Genomic DNA, 17,138 nt, shown 5'->3' with positions numbered 1-17,138 from the left:
TGGCCAGTACCAGCCATGTCCTCTGTGTACATTACAAACAACTCAGACACATAGCCTTACTAGGTATCAGTGACAACGCTTTACTCATGGAATGTTTGGATCATCATCACTGAACAATAAAAAACACTGGAGTGTTTTTACATTACAATCCTTGATTCTACAAGTCTTGATCCTGAAAGTTTACTTTTAGTTATTTAATCTAAGAAAATAATTGTTTGTACTTTTTTGATCTGTACTAATAAATTAGCTGTAAAATAAAAGGGAATAACATGAAAATACAAGATTAATGAACATTTAAACTCAACTCCAGTATTAGAAATGGCAGAAGCAGAAAGAACACCACAAAGTTATACTTCTGTGTGGTACTTCGGCAAATGCTCTTCTGCTGCTTTTAATGAATGTTTAAAATAACATTAATAAGTATGCCCATTAAATGGAAAAGAAAACTGAAGCTGACAGTTAAAATCACTTGAGAATGAAATGAAACTCACCTCACTGAATAATGAGAACATATGTAGCAATTCAATGATGGTAGAAGACTATAATGACCTGGGCAAATGCTTACTGGACAGTGTTATCCACACACACACACACACACACACACACAAAGAAAACTGGTTATAAAGCAATTTTACGATTTAATCCACATGCAAAACCAAAAGGAAGAAAGAAAGGCTTCACATGAACAGAGGACGTAACAAAAAATATCATAAATGCTTATCTTTGAGTGACAGGACTGCAACTACTTTACTATTATCACTATTATCATCATTATCTGTCTATTGTATTTTCTAAATTTGTGTACGTGTTATATGTTAGTTTGGCAATAAAAAAGAAACAAGAACAGGTTTTATTTGTTGCCAGTATGTGTACATTTATGCTGTCAATTAAGAAAGAAATAAGAAAGGCTGATGTGGTTTGGGTCTCCCTCAAATAATTGTTCAGGTGAAATACTCAAAACTGTTCTGGACCACAGACACATGCTATTGCAGACAGACAAGACTGTGAGTGCATTCTGCACAGTAGTGTCTGGCCAGAGTATTGATATTCTCCCACCCTAAGCGTCTCTCAGCTCAGTGCTGAGGTTGGGAGCTATGACTGCTCTTTCCAGGCAGCAGACAAGTTCACAGACATGCCTTCCCCTCCCTCCGCACCTGCTTCAGCTGTTGGCCCTGATGAGCAGGGTTTCCTGGTCTGCCTCCCTTGTTGTGAGGCAACCCTACTCCATACTAACACAGAAGGCAGTGACAGCAAGTGATGCAGTTAGACAGCTCAGTGCCCCCCCTCCAACAGGCAGGTCCCATGACAATCAGAAAACAAACAAAAGTGCTGTAGATGCAATCTTCCAGCACAAGAGTGGAAAAGGAAGTAACTGCCACCTTGAACAGCCTGGAGCCCCCAAGGGACAAAGCACAGTGACTGTGGCGACCTATGACACCACTTTTAACTCGTTTGCTTTAATACAACTTAATGGAAAAATCTGTGTTACAAATCCCAGAATGAAATTCTCACAATGAAGAAGGAAAGAATCATAATCATAATCATAAGAACATTGAGGAGGCAGCTTCTAAAGTCCCAAGAACATAAGTATTCTTGGGTATCAACAGCATAAGACATCTTTCTCCCCAAAACTCTTGATTTATCATCAGTAATTTCATGACATCTAAGCCCTGAGATTCTCCTATCTGTGAGTTTAAGATGGGATGTACATAAATAAAATATGCTTATCCCTTTCAAAGAGCTTAAAATTTTATATTCATTTTGTCATCCAAGGTGTTTCTTGGACTATATTCTAATCAGAGGTAAACTTACTTTTTTTCCTTTGCTTTTCTAATTCAATGTTTCAATATAATCTACTTAAATTAAGATTTAGAAGATTAGTCTGAGAGGCTGTGCAAATGAAATAATAGAGAAAATCATAAACAACCTTGATTTCTTTTGTTTCTCAGGATTTTTTTTGGGGGGGGGGATGCTTTGTACCATGTACAGTTTCCCAATAGTTGATGTTTAATGATAACCCTTTCAATTCTTGTTTTCCATATATTTTTCAAAGGGCAGAGCTGGAATTGTTGTCATGAATTCTGATACCAGAGACCATACTCTCAACCTTTCACTCTCAAAAGAATTCACCACACCCATCAGCTCCATAGTTTTCTCAGGTGTCAAAAAAATTTTGTGACCCAATTCTCCCCACCTGCACTCGGTGATGGCTCATCTAAGATGAGCAGATTAGTTGTCTCAAGTCTTTGGATTTCCATCTGGATCCAGCACCATCACCTAGAAGACTTTGGTAATGTAAACTGTATATACATTCTAGAACCATTCACTACTAATAGACAGCATTACAATACTCCTGTCAATTATAAAAAGTAAACATTGTTCGTTAACTCAAAAAATGTGAGCTTGTTAACTTCCTTTGGACTTTTAAGTCTGACTTGGGACTTAAGAATTCCAAACAGAATAACTGCTTTGGAAGCAAATGCAGCTCTTTCCTTCCACAAGACTCTTCTTAGAAGCCAGGAACTTTAGGTGTTCAGTGGAGATTCATATTATACTCAGGAATTCACAGCGAGCATCACTAATGTGCCCACCACTGTGGTAAACCTGCTCCTTTTTTTTTTCCTTATGAGCTCAGGGCCTTATAGAGAGGAAATACCATGTGACAATTAAAAGCTTCTGAAGATTCCTATTTGAAACCTGGAGATGAACACTATTTCCAAAGATTTGAATAAAATATTTTATTTGAAATAAAATTAAATATCCTAAAAATATCCTAAGGCAAGTCATTTTTTCTGATGAAAAAAAAAAAAAAGCCAGACAAGCATGCCCTTTGAGCAGCTGTCTGTCATGCTGTGTTGAGTATATTAAGAAGTGCTGAAGGAACACACATGATTATATAGCAGTTGCCTTGGTAATGGTAATTAAGACATATAACTAGGATATACCAGGAATGAAGAGGTGTCACTCATTAGCTGGTTCAAATGGCAATACGCAGGGTTTGGTTTGGACAGAATCCCTAAATGAAAATCATGGTTATAAGTTTAACTGAGCACTTCATCTATTTGAATATTTTTATTTTTATAGCACATTGTATATTTTTTCTTCTGAGTATAAATTAAGTACTTTTTCACTCACTCTTCATTTCTCAATAGCTCTGAGTACCTTTTCTGTGCCAGGAGAGGACTATTCAAGGGAATACTAATGCAAATAAAAACAGGTTGTTGGGATCAAGTGCTTACAGTTTTGTGATTGAACAGAAAACATGAAATCATTCAAACAATACAAAACAGGAAATCTTTAAAAGTAATCTTGTCTTTGGTACTCATCAGTATTACTGTGTAGCATGCTGTACTGTCAGGATGGCTAGAAAGTCCCTCAAATAGCTGGCAGTTGGTGCTGGATGCTGAATGAAAACAAGGAGAGCTGTTGGTCAAGGACCCTAGCTACTGGGCTTCCTGATAACATGGCAGCTGAATTCTACAAGACAGGAAATAGTTACTTACCCTAAGATTTGGACTCAAAGGTCTCGGATTATTGTTCTGTTACATGCCATTAATAAAGACCAGTCAGAAGTCTGGCCAAGAATTCAAAAGTATGCGCATAAACTGACCAAACCAGGCAACTGGTTTTCCATTTCCTTATCTTTGTTCTGGAGCCTAGAATTTCATCTCTTCCTACTCTTCAAATAGTATGTATTATTGTGAACTATAATTCATATTGTATATATATGTTGAAATATTATATTGCATCCCATAAAATACGTAAGCATTATGTGGATAAAACATTTTAAAGGTATGTAAATGAAAAAAAAATTGTTGTAGGACATCTTTGGAAATCAGCAGTCACTATTTCATTATTAGTGAATAAGACATATTGGATTTCTAACCTTCCAGAATTGTTAAGAACACATATGCCTAAGTTGTATTCTCTCAGACAATCTAAGATAATCTCCCTACCTCAAGGTCCCCAACCTTACCCGCATCTGCAATGTCCCTTTCACTAGTAAATTAAAACATCCACAATCACAGTTTCTGGGGATAGTGGGAGGACATCTTTGGAGAAATCATTATCTTGCATACCACACTTCTCTTCTTTGGATATATGGGAGTTACAGTCAAACATCTACTTTTCTGTAACTCATGCCTAATACTCTTCCTTCTTCATCCAATGACATAAATTTATGCATCTCAGTTGTAGTTTGCTTCAAGGGACAACTTATCTAAGTACTTCTATGAAGTCATTAACTATTTATTGATCCCTCATTTTGGTTGATCTCCTATGAGCTTGTTTAACACTTGATCAAATTTGTCATGAAATGTTTTCCATCCCCTAGAACCAGGGAACATGTCCACAAACACTGTTCTGTTCTTGCTCCTTGTCCATGCATTGACTTGATAACTGCCTTCTTTGATTTTTGTTTCCTCATACTTAAATCCATGCTGCACATTTCAGTGTAAATACACATTCTAAAATGCCCTTCCAGTTACATTAAATTTCTATTTAAAACTTTTACAGTGTATCCCATTGTATTTATACTAAAGACAAAACCTTTGTCTTGCATTAATTTCTACCCTGTCTATGATAACCACCGTCCTCTCCTGCCTTGTAACCTGTTCATCATCCAAAATCATTTTCTGAAGGGTGTTTCCTTTATTCCTTCCTCCTTTATATACACATCCAATGGTTCCAGCCATTTTTTAAAGATTTATTTATTTGAAAGGCAGTCTCTCTCTCTCTCTCTCTCTCACACACACACACACACACACACACACGGGGGTGGGGGGTGGAGAATATCTTCTATCTGCTGGTTCACACCCCAAATGGCTGCAACAGCCAGAGGGAGATAGGCCAGTCCACAGCCAGGAGCTTCCTCATCTTCTTCTGCTTTACCAGGCACACTAGCAGGGAACTAGATGAGAAGTGGAACAGCTGGAACTCAAACTAGTATCCACATGAGATGTCAGAGTGGCAGATGGCGGCTTTACCCACTATGCTACAACACTGATCCCGGCCAGCAGTCTATTAAAAGTTGCCATTTTCCTATTGCATCTCCTTGGATCACTTGTTGAACAACCACCATTCAAATGTGTGTGCAACCAGTTCAGGATTCTCTATTCTGTTTTACTGATGTATGGGTCTATCCTTATACCTTGACCACATTGTCACCAGCTGTTGAAAAACAAGTTTGGGGCCAGATATGGCCCACAGTCCATCAAACCCTGGTACTCACTGATGAAACCTTTCTGGAGGCCAACGCCACGGCTCACTAGGCTAATCCTCCGCCTTGCGGCGCCGGCACACCAGGTTCTAGTCCCGGTCGGGGTGCCAGATTCTGTCCTGGTTGCCCCTCTTCCAGGCCAGCTCTCTGCTGTGGCCAGGGAAGACAGTGGAGGATGGCCCAAGTGCTTGGGCCCTGCACCCCATGGGAGACCAGGATAAGTACCTGGCTCCTGCCTTCGGATCAGTGCGGTGCGCCGGCCACAGCACGGGGGCCGCGGCGGCCATTGGAGGGTGAACCAACAGCAAAGGAAGGCCTTTCTCTCTGTCTTTCTCTCTCACTGTCCACTCTGCCTGTTAAAAAAAAAAAAAAGAAAGAAAGAAACCATAGAAACCATAACCATTCTGGGTCTGAGGTTCCCTTGCAGAAATATTTTTCTACTTACAATTATTAGACACAGGGTAATTCAGATTGCCTAATTATTTTTGAGCAAGATTTGAAAATTTGTTTTTCCTGAGGAATAGAATTAAAATGTCATCCATTATTCATTTATATCAACCAGAAATCCTTGATATAAAATTTTAAAATGTGCTCTTTAGTATTTCAATGTCAGCTTTTCCTGACTTCTTAATTTAAAAAAAGTCCTTAATATTTTAATAATTCACTGAATCAAAAGTTTAGCTATTTAGCTTATGTATATTTCAGTTTACACATGAAAAGAGCATGATGCGAGATGAAAGAACACCGGGAATAAATGCCAGGGGCTCAGGCTTGACTCTGAGGAGTTGGGTGGTATTGGGCAAGTCATCAAATATGCACGGACCCTGTGAGCTGCAGAGAGGGCTGGATGAGTCCGCGGCTCAGGACTAGGATCCAGCCCTCGGTAACCACTGGGAAAGTGCTTCCTAGAATTCTGTCCAGTATTTTATTGGGTCAAGTCTTGTGTGGTTTGTTTATTTATTTGATCATCAATTTCCCTTTCCCTTTTGTTTATTTTTATTTGAAAGGCAGAGAAAGAGACAGAAAGTGCCTCCAACAGCCAGGGTTGAGCTAGGCCAAAGCCTGGAGCTAAGAACTCCAAGTGGGTCTCCCCATAGGTGGCAGGGATTTCAGTATTTGATCTATCATGTGCTGCCTCTCAGAGTACACATTAGCAGGAAGTTGGATTAGAAGTGGAGCCAGGACTTGAACCCAGGCACTCAGATATGGGATATAGGTGTTCCAGGCAGAGTGTACACCACTGTACCAGATCATTCGTTCAACAACATGCTTGGATTAAAAAAGTGATACTGAAGATGCCAAGACCATAATCTTATTTGATGTCCCCTATGCAAATAACTGATATTTTAAAAGACTGTGCAAAAATTGTATTATTGAATAATAATTGCATGATATCTCCCACTTCAAATTAATGACTGACAAGTACACATCCATAAATCTTTTACTCCAGTTTTCACCCTTACGTGTTAAGACTTGAGTGGTCAGTACCTTCTGTAGCTGGCAATGCCAGATCTGAGGGCTCCGCTCCAGAGCTAGGGCGTGAGGAGGCGGGCTGCTGTTTCTTGTACTGTAGGCTACAGATACCAGGAGTAACAGGATGTAACTAAAATTAAAAAAAATATATAAGAAATTATGTGTGCCAATTCTGACTTGTGGCCTGCAAACTGATGCTATTCAAAATTTACTTTTTGCTGTGATAACTATAAAAATCTGCTGCTGGAGAAAAGTACAAAGATGCAAACCTCACTCAGAAGCATCCAGAATGCTCAGGAAGGTAACCGAGACACACAGGGGAAATCATGTACAGTGGGGTGATATAAACAGGCAGGGAGGCTCAACAAAAATGTCTACAAAGCCAGTGCCACTGAGGCTGTCCATTAGTAATGTTTGGTTACAATAAGCATAATTCCCTCAGTTACAAACATTGTTAAAAATCTAATGTGTGTATTTTCAGATTCATATATATATATATATATATGTTAGGTTAAATGCTTAATTTTGTAAGAAAATGATATCTTAATCAAGTATCTTTATCTAGTTTAGTCCATTTAATATACCATGAGTGTTTTTCCAATCATGAAATAATCTTTAAGCAGATGAATTTAGTGGCTGCACAAATTTTTAACACAGGTCTTTATTTAACTATCTAATCTCTTTGGGCATTTAGGTTACTCTTTCAAAATGTGCTTAAATGTCAAAGTAAATATCTGAAAGGCTTTGATGTGACTTGATTCCAAAATGATTATTCCTTTTCTTTTGCACTCAGCTTCCTGTGACCCTAGGAAGCACAAGGGGTTGGGGGTGGAGTCTCTGGCAGGGAAGGGGCCCCAGAACCTGAGATGCTTTCTGGTCTGGAATTTTTGAAATCAGGGTTTGCTTTTTGTGAACACACATGGCCAGTTCTGATGAGAGGATATCATACTACATTAAGGTTTTTCACCAAACATAAATATTTGATTTAAAAAATTAGGGATGGAACAAGGATGGGAAATAGCATTAATTTGCTTATGTCCTCCTTGAAATGTCCTTGATATCGATTTCAGTTCTATTTCAAGTGGAATAGCAGTGATCTGAACGCTGCATCTTGGCATCCCCAATGAAGCTCTTCCTTCCCATCTCTGTTTGGTCTGAGTCTTTTCTCTCCCTGCTCCTAACCTGCCCTTCATTTTTCTGCAAACAGTTCCATGGTCATGTCACTCTTGTTTTCACTATCAATGGTGCCTCAAAGTTCACAGACTGAATAAGCTGGGCATTCAAGATGCATTAATTGAGGCTGCAAACTGCCCCGACAACCTTATTTGCATGTACTCCTTTGTAAATACTTTGCTGCATGCAATCCAAAATAATAACCATCAGTTACCAGTGTCTTATCGTGTCTGGAGGATTACACACAGGATCTTGAACACTTGCAACAACAACCCTGCAAAGCATAGTTGTTATTTTTATTTTGTAGATGAGGAAGCTGAGATTCAGAGTATATAAGGGAATGAAGCAGGATTTGAAGCCTGATATTTTCTTCTTATACCCTTTTGCCAATTTTTGAACGGTAGTAAAATATTCATGGCATAGTATTTATCAAATGGACATTTTTATGTGTACAATTTGGTGGCATTAATTACATTAATAATGTTATGAGCCCATAACACCATCCACTTATCATCTTGTAAAACTAAAAGTCTAAATCCATTACATAATAACTTCCCTTTCTTTCTTCTTCCCAGAAACACCATTCCAGTTTCTGTGTCTATGATTTTAACTCTAACTATGTCATATAAGAAAAATTACACAGCATTTGTCTGTTCATGATGGCTCATTTCACTTAGCATAACATCTTCAAGGCTCACCCATGTTGCAGTCCACTGCAGAATTCCGTTCCTTTTAAGGCTGGAAGACATTCCATGTATGTATATAACACATTTTGCTTATTCAATCATCCTTCCATGGACACTTGGGCTGTTTCATAGCTTAGCTATTATGAACAGTCATACTAAGACCAGGGCTGCACACTTCTCTCTTCCAGATCATATTTTCAATCTCTTTGGGGACGTACCCAGGGATTCCACTTTCACTGCCCTTTCCCATGTGACTCAAGGTCCTCAAATGGACCTTTACGTCCTTGTCTTTGAGCTTCTTTCCTTTTCAGGCCCAGTCTGCCTATCTTGTCCTGTTTTGGTTCTCTGCTTGTTGAACCCTGTTCACTTAGCAAGGCTCTACTATATATACCTCACTCAATGCCTCGCGTGTAGTAGGTACTCCAGAACAAGCAAATGATTGGATACATGTTCATTGTATCTCTGCTAAAACATCTCGAGGTGGCAGGAGGCAGAAATAAAGTTTTATTGCCCATATGGTCTATACACTGTAGACAATTTAGAAAACTCTCATTAAATAAATGAAGTCCCCATATCTCCCGGGACAAAGAGTCCACAGGGCTATGTACCTCTGAGAGTGTCCAAGACCCCATGTCAGAAATAGATGTTTAGGCAGCAAGAACACATGGTCGCAGGAGACTGAAAGCACACTGGAAAATTTTGCTACTTGGGCCCATTCCAATTTGGCAAAAACAGGCTTACTGCTTTCTCTCTGGAGTGCTTTCTCCCAACATCACTTATTAATGCTAATTAGTCAAGGGTGTGCCGTGATGCAGAACACTTGTGACCTGAACAGATTAGAGAGAGAGAGAGACTGTCATTTCTCAAAAGACCCCAGCAGAGCAACAAGAGCAGAGCCAGGGAAAGGAGAGGAGGGGAAGAGGGACTTCCCTCCAAAGAATCAGACTGCAGTGAGTGCAAGTACAAATAAATCCACATATAAAACAACTGTGCAAAGGCTAGGGGTATTTTCACAGCTGGGTCTCTTTGCCTAAAATACTTAGCACTTACTTTAGAAAACTCCCTTCTAAACAGAAATGGTCTGACTGATCACAGAAGCTGAACCCTGGTGGAACTCTGACTTTGAACTTCACTTGTGCCCAGATGGAAATAAAAATAATGACTTTTTAAAAGCAAAGACCTTAATCATTATGAATTCACACCAAGCTGTGGTGGGTGATCTTTGTCCGGTAGAAAGGAAATTGAGGCAGGGCTCACTTTCGGGGACTGGATTCATAATGGTCAGTGTATTTATATCCAGATGAGGACCTGGGATTTAGAACACTTTCCCCTGGAAAACACCAACTCTGTCTGTTTCCATGGCACCGCAAACACCCACTTGAACAACTGCCCAGTGGTTTGTCATATCAGGATGAGTGGTCTACTCAGAGGATCTGCATGCACATTCCTGGCATTTATTTCCTGAAGGTACTGGGAGGGCATACCATGGTTTTTGGTTTCAAAGACAACACCACAGGACGTGACTAATCACAGTGACTCACATGAGGGACTTTCCCTTGGGGAGTGCCACCAACCAGCATGAGGAGGGGCTATGCACATGTCAATGAAAGTGCGTGATTCCTCTCCAAATGGCTATGACCATGTTGTACTAATGAATATGCCAGCTAAATAAAAGCTACATGGGAAAGCCCTGCAATGATTAAAATATTGCTTCTGATGTCATCTTTTATTCATCTATTCAATAAATAAGTGATGGGCTCCTACGCATTACAGTACTCTTCACTGTAATATATAAAGGAAATGAGCATGGGCCACATTTCAATAAACCTACAATCCAGAACACACCATTTCCTTTAATGAAATTTTTTAATTAATACTTTACAGTTGAAGTAAAAGTATTCAAAATTACTCCCCCACTCCCCCCTAAAAATTCTTGTCAGAAAACAGTAAACCCCCACGATTTCTTGGTTAAGTGAATATTCTGCCGATAGCCCCCACTGGCCAATGATTTGTTACCCCTTGAATTTCTGTGGCATGAATCTTCTCTCCATCTCTCTCTCTCTCTCTCTCTCTCTCTCTCTCTCTCTCGCCTTCCCAGGTAGAAAGCCCTGAGGGTCAGGGTTTCCTCCTCTGTTGTACACACAATACCTCATACATGCCTCACATCGCCTAGTCTTAGAGCAATGTTAGTTAAAGAAAGAGGACATCAAACAAAAAAGAGGCTGACAACAAAAGTGTGAACATAAAAGCCTAACATGAATGTATTGACTTTGGAAAAACAAATTATTTTGGGGGCTGGCGCTGTGGCATAGTAGGTTAAATGTCTGTCTGTGGTGCCGGCATCCCGTATGGGTGCCTGTTTCATTCCAGCGGGTTCCACTCTGATTCAGCTCTCTGCTGAGGGCCTGGGAAAGCAGTTGAGGTCGGCCCAAGTGCTTGGGGCCCTGTACCTGTGCAGGAGACCCAGAAGAGGCTCCTGGTTCCTGGTGTCAGATCAGCCCAGCCCTGGCTGTTATGTCCATTTGGGGAGTGAACCAGAGGATGGAAGATGTCTTTGTCTCTCTTTCTCTCTTTGTAACTCTGCCTCTCAAGTAAATAAATAAATCTTAGTAAAAAAATTATTTTCAAAATTATCAGAGTAAAACTGATTTTTTTCTTTGAAGTGTAGTTCTGTGGATTTCAACATGTATAGATTTGTGTAATCACCAGCATAGTCAGAAAGCAGAGTAGGTCTAACAGTTTCTATACCACCCTTCCACAGCCACACACTCTCTCCACCCATGATCCTTGGCAATTGCTGTTCACCATCAATATGCTTTTGTCTGTTGAGACTTGGTTCTGTCGCTCAGCATAATAGCTGAGATTCACCCACGCTGGTTTTCTGTTGTTATTGACTAGTGTTCTATCATATGGTATACCACAATTTGTTTACCCTTTCATTTGTTGAAGGGAATTTGAATTGTCTCCAATTCAGAATTACTACAAATAAATCTGCTTGGAACATTTTTGTATCAGTTTTCACGTGAACATACACTTTCATTTCCTAGAGTAAATACCCAGGAGTGGGCCCCCAGGTCATTTAATAGGTGTTATGTTTAACTTTATAAAGAAACTGCCAAACTATTTCTCAAAGTGGCTGTACCATTTTCCAACCCCAGAAGCAATGCCTGTGAGTTCCAGTCCTCTGCATCCTTGCCAGCACTCAGTGTTGTCAGCATTTGTTTTTAATTTTAGATGGTGTAATAGGTAGGTAGTTGCATCACATTAGGGTTTAAATTTGGTATCCTGAATGGCTGATGGTGTCAAACATCTTTGCTTCTCCACTATATCTTTTTCGGTGATGTAACTGCCTAAGTCCTCTCCATATTTTGCATTAGGTTGTTGGAGTCTGCCTTGCTGAGTTCTGAGAGTTCATTTCATATTCTAGATATCAGGTTAACAGCTGAAGATGCAATCTGAAAATATTTTCTCTGTGGCCTTTCTAATCTCTTGACAACAATTTAGTTTTTTAAAAACTCCATTTATTCTCTGATGAATACTGCTTTGGGTATCATTTCTAAATCTTTTCCTAAACATGAGATCATGAAGCTTGTCTCCTGTGTTGTCTTCTAAAAGACCCACAGTTTCATGCAAATATACTGCCTTTTGAGGAGCAAAGGGAGATGTTGAAGTTCACCCTACTGACTCTAGGGAGTCATAGCAGACTTCAGGACAGTACTGCCTCCATGTGCATGCCTCCTTCATCATGTACAGGCAGGATTACAATCGATTATCCACCGCTTACATTTTTATTCCAAGTCTGATAAGCAAGTTTGTACACATCTGTTAGGTTCATTTGTTGACAACAACATAATGAAGCAATGTGAGGATGTTTGTCATTTTTATTTAATCTTCATTTGCCCAGCACACATTCTGTGACAGAACTTCTCACATGTTGAATTATGGGGCCCTGCTCAAGTCTCTGACTTAAGTATTACATGACACTCACTCCATGGACTTGTGTTAGGTATCTGCCATCTGAAAAAATGCTACACTCTGTGCCATATTTGCATAAGGGCTTCAGAGAGAGGCTTAAGCATGTGGAGCTGAAATTCCTCTTGCGAGGTGATGCTTCTCGGAGTTGCAGAATGGTCTCAGCAATGTGACTGCGGATGGAAGGAGGGGACGTTGCATACCCTACTTCCCTCAACCTAGATGAAGGTGCTTCTCTTGAACTAAACAGTGGCATTTTCCTATCTTTCCCCATACTTCCTCCTGGTGAAAACTGAAAATCCTGACCAGTCAGCCCCTGAATATCAGATTGCATGTGAGTATGGGTGTGAGAAAGGGAAAGGGAGACCCAGGGTCGATTCAGGCACAGACAGCCCAGGGCCTCTGCTTGCCAGGACTGGTGTTCCATGTGCCCAGCACAGCCAGCTGGAAACAGAAGCAGAAGTAAAGGACTGCATTGACGCGACTTAAGGCAGTTTAAGCACAGTGCCTGGCCCATAGCAGAGGGGAAGGGCGTCCTGACCACAGCACCCTCCCACATCAGGCAGGGCAGTGCCTGGAACTGTGCTGGGAGGGACTCAGCACATTGAGCTGTGCCTTCTGCGGGAATCTCCAGCCCCATTGGATGTCACTTCATCAGAGAACGGATCCAACCAGAGCAAACACCTTGTTTTTCTTCTTCATTTGCTGCTACCCTGCTTATTATGAGGACCTTGGATATGGTTCCTTCCCTGTCTGAAACCAAGAGCACGCGGAGAAAATTCAGGAACTATTCTCTACTGGCTTCCAGAAGCATATCTCAAGACTTAAAGAGCACAAAACTGGGAGCCAAGAGCAACAACAAAGCAGAAGGAGATTTTGGTGTTTCCGTTCCTTTCCGATCCATAGTTTTGTCTTGTAGTTCAACAGGGAGAAAAATCACTGAGACATGAGGCAGAGTCAGTTCAGGGCCACAGCCATATTTAGAAGCTCAAAATGCTTGCGGTGGTGGTGCCAAAGGAATCGACACTTCTTTTTCTTCCCAAAAGAAAACAGAAGCTTATTATCCTGAAAGAGTAAGTGCAGAAGTTTTTAGGTGGAGATTAAACCTTACTCCCAAACACTGAGGCTCCTGTTCAGCTTCTCAGTTAAGAGATTTTAATAACTTTTAAAAATTGTTAGCAGGCTCCATTGGTCGACATTCTAAATAATTTAGAGAACTTGTGACCTGGAGTTGATGTAACCATTCTGGAAATGTCTTGACTTGAACTCACGAATCACTCCCACACAGCTGCATTTTGTCCACTGTCAACAGCAGACTATACCCTGAAAGCTGGGGTTGGGGAGGAGAGGGGGGAAATAGGGGAGAAAAACCAAACCAGAGAGAGATCCTCAAAGAAATGTAGGGCTTTCCTGGCATGCAGTTCCTCATATTGGCCACCAGGTGTCTATCTTCACACAAGCACCCTTGCTTGGAAGATGGTGTACTATTTGACATATGGGATTATTTTTAAAACCAAAGCAGTTTTCTGGATGTGATGGAAATGGGTAAACACATGAAAATGTAAAATGAGGCCTCAAAACCAAAATAAGTAATTTAAATTCCTCATCTAAGTACGAGTAATCAGTTAGAAGCTGTGTTGATTTTTTGAAGTTGTTTGGAAGAACAAGCTGGGACAGTAGGTAGCCAATGGAATCAAGAAATGATAAGGAAAAAATTGTCTCTTGTTAAATCTCGTCACTTTATCTTTGCAGAATCCAAGGTTCTTAGAGTACAGATTTATATTCCCAGGGAACATTTTTTGATAAAAATAGACAATATATTCTAACAAGCCTTCTGTATTCTAGTTAAAAGCACTGATTCATTTTCCACCTAAGTTTGCTTTCTATTCTCAATTATTATCCCTGATAGTGTTGAAAAGCATCTCTACCAGGAATTTTAAGGATAATATCTATTTTTTTTCCTAGAATTGGGAGTGACATTGTAATAGAGTTTGATAACTCTACCAAGGTTTGAAATGTACAATTTATGCATTAGAGTTGATGCTAGGGAAAATATTCTATTGTTGTGGTCTGCAAAGAAATCACAGAAAACCAAGGAGTTTAAATGATACTTATTCATATTCCTTCTCCTAGCTTTGTATTTTATTTGTTTATTTTGTTTTCTTCTTGGAAGTTACACAGAAGATAGTTTCTACCCAGTTATGAACCTTCTCTTCTCATTCTCTTGTTGCCAAAACACAGAAGATTCCAAGAGCCCTAGCTGTTCTTCGTTATATTTTTAATTAAATGATACATAGATATGGCTTTTTAAAAAGTCAACTAGTTCAGATGATGTACTTTTAGAGAAAGAACTGCATTAGCCTATGAAGTCAACTTACTGGAATCTGGAGGGGAACAGAAGACAAACATAAGGTACATCAAAGCACTGGGTTGAGCCTGAAAATCTTCCTTTTGGTTGTTATTAATTTTCATTTTGTTTTGTGTATTGTTTCTGATACCGTTAGAACATTAAACTCAGTTTCTCCAGTGACCACAATCATCAAGCTACTATAGTAGAAAGAAAAAGGTCTCTCAGGAGGATGTTTTCAACAATACGGACTTGCCTTTTTTGTTCCCTCAAATATTTGTAGACATATTCATTAAAGCTTGGTTTCCTCTCATATTTCGTGTTCCTAAAAACTGTTTCTTATGATATATCCATTTGGTCAATTTTTAACATTACCTACTGTAAACTCCATTTTGTAGATAAAATAAAAATGATGAGGAACCAATCTATCCTCTCATAAATCTATTAAACCAGTGGAAAAGATTCTGTGAGCTAGTTCCTAAATGAATTCTGGATATTTTTGAAAAATTATTTATTTTTAGTTATTGGAACATACACAGAAAGAAACAGAAACAGAGATAGAGATAATGAATTCATTGGCTCAATCTCCAAACGTACACAACAGCCAGGGCTGGGCCAGGCCAAGATCAGAAGCATGAAACTCCATCAGGGTCTCCCAGCTGTGTGGCAGGTACCCAATTACTTGAACCATCACCTACTGGCTGTCAGGGTCTTCATTACCAGGAAACTAGAAACAGAAGCAGAGTGTGGTATGCAGGTGTACTAAGTAGCATTCTTAACCACTGTGTTAAGTGGCTGCCCCTACACTCTGATCTTCTTGAATAAAATGGAAACAGGCTATGCTGCTGGTATTTGTGGTATAAAACAAATTCCTGTTTTATCAATCATGTAACATGCTTTCAATATTTAATTGTGTATTTAGAGAGTATTGTCACTGAAATACACAAATAATGAGTCATAGTGGAGGTAGAACAAAGCGATTCACATGTTTATACAAACTATCTCTCCAACATAAATTCATTAAATTAATGGATATAAGAACAGAGACAAGAACTGTTATACCCATTCTTTAAAAAGAAAAATAGAAATTCATTTGTAAAGTTATTTTTACTTGAATTGAGTTTTCTGGATATAATTATTTTACTTTTAATATTATAGTTGTATTTAAGTCATTACATCTGTTTTCAAAATGTTCTGGAATGGAAGAATTAACAGGAAGCAAGTTTTGCAATTGAAACCCCTTTCTCTCCAAACATAGCATCCATGGTGATGAATGAACATAGGAGAAGAAATCAAAGCAGCACAAAACTGGCTGGAAAGCCTCTGAATGCTTAGGATACTCTTGGCTAGAATGAAATGGAGAGATTCCATTTCTCTGCTTCCTCTGAAAACCATTCTTAAAATTCCCACAGTGAATGTTACAGGCCAAATAAATAAGGTTTTCGCTAGGCAAGATAAAATGGCGGAAAAAAATCTCCATAAATCTCCATTTTCTGAGAATGTCAATTCTGGCCCAATTACTATACTTTGAAAAGAAATCAAGCAGGATCATGCTGATTTATAAAACTGTGAAAATAAAAAGTCTATTTAAACAAAAAAGAGTACTTGTAAAGTCTGTGCAATATAAACTTAAGGGTAAGTTCTCTATAGTCTCTTGTATCTCCAGAGTTTTTACTGATTTTTTTTTCTCACTTTAAACTTTTGCACTCATCTTGCCAATTTCTACTTAAGGAGGTCATTTATGTACTCATTCACTTGAAGTTTATTAATAGCAGGCATGGGCCCCTCATTTAATGGGACAGCGGATGGATCCCTCAACCCAAAGACAATATGAAATAATCGAATTATAATGAGAGCATACTTCCAGCAGTGAAGTGATTCTGTCACTGACAGGGGCATTTAAGATTTGTCCTTAGTGTATGATTAGGTGGTAGAAGGTATTTGGTGGAAAAATTCAAATGCCATGAAAAAATAAACAATATGTAATTATATGATTTGGGATCAAGCATAGGATAATGTGGTTGGAGTATGCACGCATCTGACAAAAGTAGCAAGAGATGAGGATATAAATGGTAACTCGAACCTATCTTATCAAGGTTCTTGACACTATGAAAAAGAACTTACACAAATAACTACATTCAGAAAATTCTTTACAGTTAAAAAAGCTGCATTGTAATTTACTACAAAGATTCTTCAAGCTGTAAGAAATGGAGAATCCAGCCCAAATAGCTTAAGTAATAAAAAAAACTTCTATTTGTTTGAATAAATG

At 39.2% G+C, this 17,138-nt stretch overlaps 1 long non-coding RNA gene across 2 annotated transcripts in view; it reads right to left on the bottom strand.

Moving 5' to 3' along the window:
* Positions 1-17,138, bottom strand: part of LOC149122541 (uncharacterized) — a 354,460-nt gene that overhangs the window by 269,598 nt on the left and 67,724 nt on the right. For both annotated transcript variants that reach the window (XR_016219673.1, XR_016219672.1), the window contains exon 2: positions 6,707-6,821. This is a non-coding gene — a long non-coding RNA (uncharacterized LOC149122541). The remainder of the gene's footprint in view (positions 1-6,706; positions 6,822-17,138) is intronic.

Source organism: Oryctolagus cuniculus, chromosome 13, assembly GCF_051225735.1.
Source record: "Oryctolagus cuniculus isolate XC-2025 breed Fujian yellow rabbit chromosome 13, ASM5122573v1, whole genome shotgun sequence".
Lineage (NCBI taxonomy): Eukaryota > Metazoa > Chordata > Mammalia > Lagomorpha > Leporidae > Oryctolagus > Oryctolagus cuniculus.
Note: the sequence above shows the minus strand (reverse complement) of the source record. Positions and strands in the feature narration are given on the sequence as shown.